We start from the raw sequence: 6315 nt of genomic DNA, 5'->3' as shown, positions 1-6315 counted from the left end.
CAGCATCTGTCTTGTGAACCACCCTACCAGTGCTTGCTATGCAAATGAAATATCAGTGCGTAAGCAAAGCTCGTCCTACTTATTTTGTGTGGTGTACAAACATGTAGGAGGTTCAGCAGCTGGACCCTCTGTTTTTCTTTATTTGGTTAGTCACATAAAAGGCAGTAGAGTGACACAGTGGTGCCTCACGGCATTAATGTATCACTCGTGAAGCGCGGCACTTCCCGGGATGATGGGAAAGTTCCCTTGGTGAGCTTCTGCTGACATCTACTGCCAGAGCTGAACGCAGCAGAGCAACGCGGGGAAGGCACCGTCCCTCCCACGGGATTCTTCTTGAGTAGCTTTGCATTGGGACTACCAGCATTGTATGTAAAGAGGTAAATACCATCCGTTGTTTTATGGAAATAAATTATATAGACCAGAAATAGCAAAGGCGCCAGGAGCAATTTAGTGGGTTTTTTGGTTGGTTTTGGTTGGTTTTGGTCTTTAGAGTTTTTTTCTGGTAAAATTAGTGAAGGACAAGAGTTAATTGAAAGTCACTTCATGCATTTTCTATTATAAAAGCAAATGAGTTTATAATGGGAAAATACCTCTCCAAGACAAAAAAATATTTTACTTTTAAAATATTTTTTTAATAGTTGGTACATCTTCACTGTTACTGTGGGTGGTTTGACATCAGAAGCAAGAAAAATCTGTTCTTCAAAGAAATTCCTGCCCAGTAGAAGCACCTGTTTCTTTGGTTTTGCAAAGCTCCTTTTCACTCACTTCAATACCTAGAAATCACATCCAGGACAAGTAAGATCCCACTTACTGGAAGGTTGTTAGTGAACTACAATGAATTCGTGAACACAAGAGCTGTAGTTTAGACCTTTATAGGTGTATGAAGAACCAAGAACTTTTCTGAGCTGTCAAAAAGCTAGAAACTAGTACAACATCTGGCTACTGGTGGTAATGCAGTTTGAGCATGTTGGATGGTAGAGTATTATGTTCAGTTCAGTTGCCAAAGGACAGGGCAGCAAACTAGTTGGAAGGGTTCATCTAGTTTAAATTTGACGTGTTATAACATCTAGTTTAAAAACCCTCAGGAGAAAATCTAAGGATAGAATGGCTTTGTTTGTTTTTCTTTTTTTCAGCCTGTTGATCCACTCCCACCATTTTGTATTTGTGTACCAGTTTCTATCATCTGTCTTCAGCTCTGAAAAACACAGGGTCTCAACCTGTGAAATGATTCAAAATTTTAAGCATAATCACAAGGCAGGCATCACTGCTATGTGCTCTCTGTAAGAAGCATTTGATGTTTTTGTCCCCCATTTATATCCTTCACTTGGCAATTCATCTGTACTGGAAATGCTGTTCATCCTTTAAACTGGGTATTTGCAAAGAGAATTTCACTTATGACCAGACAGTTAATTGGGACACTTAAATACATGTGATTTTCATACAGATTTAAGTACACCTTTAACAGCTGATGAGATCAGTGACTGCATACACTGTGAACATACAAATCAATAGGGCAGTGAGAGTGTTAGTTGCTCAACCTATTTCATTTTGAGGCATTTATCTTTTAGTGTAATGGGATTGTGCCATTTGTTCAATTTTTATCTGACAGAGCACTATGGAAAGCAGATAAACATTCACAGTAATTGCCACTGAGGCTTCCATATAATCAGGTTACACATCTAAGCTAATAACACTTACATTGTCCTTTTGTATAACAATCTATTGCCCTAAAGATTGATTTTCTATTGACAGTTCCTGAACACTGACAGTCCTGATGAATCAATTTTGTTTGCCAGTTGTGCTGACATCAGGTTGCAAAGAGATATTCAGCGTGAAAAAAGTGGGGCCTTAACTTTGCAGAGGAGTTTGCACGTGAAATCAATTTGAAATGTTTCAAGATAGGGCCTCAGAACCAGATTTTGAGCCAAGAAATAAAAGGAAAGCATAGGTAAACACACCCAAACCAGTGCTGAGCAGCTTGTCTTGGATGCTGAGATTGACCCGGCATGAGAGTCAGCTGTATAGTTGCTCTTACTGGACAAGGCTGTACCTGAATAACCATTGGGAGCATTGATTTTGCTGCAGCAAAGCCTTTGAGCAGGTTATTTGGATGGTAGTAATTAGTACTGGAACCTCTGCCCAGTAGTTCACTTTTCATGTTGTTTTCCTAATGCATTCATGTTTTGCTAACACATTTTGAGCAGCCCAAATTTGGTCTCCTGTAGGAATGACATCAGTGTTAAAAGAGAGCATCTATTAGTGGTGTGAATTGCTGAACCTGGTGCAATGGCAGCACTTCAAGCTCTGCCTCTGTGAAAGCACTGAATGAAAACATTTTTTAATTCTGGAGATCATTGGAAGGCAGTAGAAGAGGGATATGGAAGTTATTCAGTTGGATGTATGCAGGACAAGAGTTACCAGTCCAGGTGCTGTTTTCTAATTGCCATTGACTAACTATTAATTAACCCAAAGGTTCATGAAAGCTGAAGTTGCTCAGTGGTCATTCCTGTCCTTCCAGAACACTGCTGGGCTGTACGCTGCCTCCAAGGACCAGGAGATGAGGAGGCCTGTGACCAACACTCCTCTGGAATACTGCAGTTAGCATGGTGGTTAGTGCTTGGGCTTTTCACAATGTCTGCTTAAGTGATGGGCAAAACAAGATATGTAGTTCAATAGCAGTCTGGAAGTAAGTGCCAAATTGACTTAACAGGAGCAAGAAGAACCCACACAGCACTTGAAGCTGCTCTGTGCAGTGGACTCCTTGTAGCTGATACTACTAACAGTACTGATGATATCATAAGTACTATCCAGTTGTGGGTCCACACATGCTTTTTAGATGTGGGTGTCACATCAAAATAGAAAAATGTCGCGTTCACTGTGGGGTGTGATGAGATTGCCATCTTCCCACTAGCTCACACTTTTGTTTTCTCTCTCCTCTTTTCTTGAGTGTAAATGTAGAGTTTTCAGGGCCAGTTCAGGCTAAACTGCGAGTCTTGCAGGCTTGGCAGGATCAACTCTGCAAGGCTGTCAATGAAGAAAACACCAGATTTTAGCTATCCTTTCTGAAAATCATGGCAAGGTGTAGTTGAAGGCTGATAATAACTTTCCCTTCTTGAGAACATATATCATCTACTAGTTTATCATGATCTGTTCTTTGGCACGCTGCACGAGCCTTTTGTTTCTGTTTAGCTGGAAAATTCTGTTATTGCTCTTCCAAAGAAACAAGTGCCTCTGAAAAATAATTGCTTTGACCTGGGAATGACCCATTTCCTGAGGGTAGATGACAAAGAAGTCGGGGAATAGCACTGGGTGAAGATTAAACTGAAATTTTTACATCTCTCATCCTGGACCTGAAATGAATGCCTGGTATTTTGACTCAGTGCTTGGTTCTCATCAACAAAGTGGCATGGGTTCAGGTATGTCCTGTTGCTGACAATTAATCACTCTTCTGACCCATTACAAATAGATTTAACTTTGTAGTCAGCATGATCTTCAATCCTACTTTCTTGACTGTGATGTTGTTTGTCTGTGAAAATAGCATGGCTCTTGCCATGATCTCTGGTAGGACTCATTGCTACACTCTGCAGGGTACTTGCTAACAAGGCAGACACTATTTCCTGAATTTTCCTTTAAGACTGCTTAAAGTTTTAGTTACTTGTATAATCTGTATTCAGTGATACAACACAGAACTTCCTTATCCTGTTTGCCAGATGCAGTGTATAAAGCTTGTAAATAAAGATGCATTTAATTTGCATAAATTATTAGCTTGCCAGAGAATTGTGATTTTTATCAAAGATTCTGTAATGAAAGTTTATTGTTGTGGAAATTGCTTGGGCAATCAATCATGATCATAAGTCTGCATATAGCTAGAAAACTTACAAATGTCATTCATCAAAAAATCCATGTTAATTAGGGTCAAGCACCATAAAAGATAGATTCCTCTATTGAATATAATTTATCAGTGAAATTAATATAAGGAATAGAAAGGAGAAATGGTTTTGACTTTACAGTTAGAGTGCTTTGATAAAAACATCTGGCTAGAGAAATAAACAAAACATCAAAAGTTCCATCAGCTTTGACAGTACAAGTGAATTATTTCACCAGGGTGCTCCCTATTATTGACTACAAAGTTCTATTAAACAATAACAGAAGTGTTTATTTCCCAAATGTGAAAAATTGGATTGCTCCAGAGGCCAGCAATGTTACAGAAAAATTCTTTGACATTTCTTCAAAATGCAGGCCGGGTTAGCACAGGATTGTCACCGGCTGATGCCCTGAATGGTGCCCATTCTCAGTGGCTGCCACACAGTTTCACAGAGGACAGAGGCTTCCCTATTTGCATTTTTACTGTGTTCCCGCTACTTATGAAGGGGAGACTAAGGAATGAATGGGCACAGAGTGCTGATTTATCCCCAAGTACAAGGCACATTGGCAGGATTATGGAGCTGGTGATTCTCCTACCTTATTGTCGTACACATAAAAAAGTAGCAGGCAAGAATGAAAATCTCTCATAATTTTCACCTTTTCCTCTTCAAACCTGCCATGTATTTGGAAAGTTAAAAGATTATGCTGTGGAATGCATACTTTTACACACACACACACACACACACACACACATTTTCTGTGCTTGACAAATTACTGAAACCGAAAGGGAATGAGCATGCACAGCTCAGCTGCTGTCACTGGAAGGTGGCAGTGCTCAGTCTGTCACAGGGCCAGGCCCGGAGCCATTTTTTTCCTTAAGCCTGTGATAAAGCACAGAAATAGATTTTTTTTTTCTGTATGTATTAATCATCTGAATCTTTATAATTTAAATGTCAGATGCATAAATTACTTTTCATGGATTAATGAAAATGAAATGTGCTCTTTGTATTGGAAAGTACAAGCACAATGCTATCTCTATGATACAATCTCTGATTTTTATTCTAATTTTAGATCATTTGAGTGACTATAGAATAGGTGAGGCCTTGAGGGATGTAAATTCCAGGTGTTTGTTTGGTAGAACAAGGATGAAGGAGGAGGGAGGAAGTGGTAACTTTTTTTGCCCTTGTGTCCATAGGGGTAGTCACTGGTACTTGGTATTACCCTGTGAGGTGCCACCTTGTCCTCCAAAATTCACTTAGTGTTTTCCTTAATTTAAGGATAAATCTCTATCTGAATAGCTTTCAGAGAGCTTAACTCCCCCGTGTGCTGACAGTATCCCTTCTTGAGCTTTCCACATGAATACGCTGCCAGCCCAGTGTAATTAGGTTGGAAGTTGTGAGCATTATTCCATTTCATTTTGGCAAAAGTGTAATTTCAGACGGCCACTGGAGATAACGTAAGCGCCAGCTCCGTTCCCTCATTATCTCCTGACGTAGCACCAGCTGCAGGGAGCACTCGTGTTAACAGCTTGCTCTCGCGTCTCCTTGCGCCTTGCTTTGTCGCTATCAGCAGCCGGCAGCCGGGGAACACCTCCGCTCAGATAGCTCACCTCCCGGCCGCGGCTCCTCGGGAATCGAAACCGCGAGGCGGGTGTGTTGAGCTCCAGAAACCCCGACGAGCTTAAGGGGCAGGCACAGCCCAGCCGCCGCCCGGGCCTGGCTGCGGTGCTGTCGGGGCAGGGGTTGGGGTCAGAGCCCGTGTGCCCCGCCTGCAGGGAACGCTGCCTGGCAGGACACACTGCTGCCGTGCTTTTGGAAACCTCCGTGCCCAGGAAGCTCTCGGGGGCACCTCCAGGCACCCAGACCCGCCTTTGGCGGCACTGCTGAGGGGAAGGCTGGGGCCGGCCTCCGCTCTGTCCCTTTCTGTCAGCCCCTTGCCAGCAGCAACCTGTTGGAGCTGAGCAGCCTCCCAGCCCCGGAGCCTGTCCAGGGGGACAGGTGACACGGGAAGGAGCCTCGCCCGGGTGCTCCTGCGGGGCGTGAGCGGGCGGGGGGCGAGGGGGCAGAGGAGAAATACACGCTTGGAGTGTCACCTCAGACCGCCCCGGGGGTGGCAGAGGAGGGATATACTTAGTGTCACCTCAAACCAGCACCCGAGGGGCACAGAGAGAGGAATGTACACATGGGATGTCACCTCAGACCAACCCCTGAGCGGGACAGACCAGCAATACATATGTGGGGTGTCACCTCAGACCCTACTGCTACCCCCAGCACTCCCGCAGGAAGCGCAACAAGCGCCTCCGAGCGCCCTGTGCGTCCCTGTCGGCCCACCCGTCCGCGGACTACACTTCCCAGTAACCCCGCAGGCGCTCGGCCCTCCCCCGCCCTCCCCCTCTCCCCTGCATGGCATCACGGTCACTGTAGTCTCCGCTGCACAACCGGCTCCCTTCCT

This window comes from Lichenostomus cassidix, chromosome 2 (genome assembly GCF_008360975.1).
Source record: "Lichenostomus cassidix isolate B80296 chromosome 2, HeHo_3.0, whole genome shotgun sequence".
NCBI lineage: Eukaryota > Metazoa > Chordata > Aves > Passeriformes > Meliphagidae > Lichenostomus > Lichenostomus cassidix.
Note: the sequence above shows the minus strand (reverse complement) of the source record.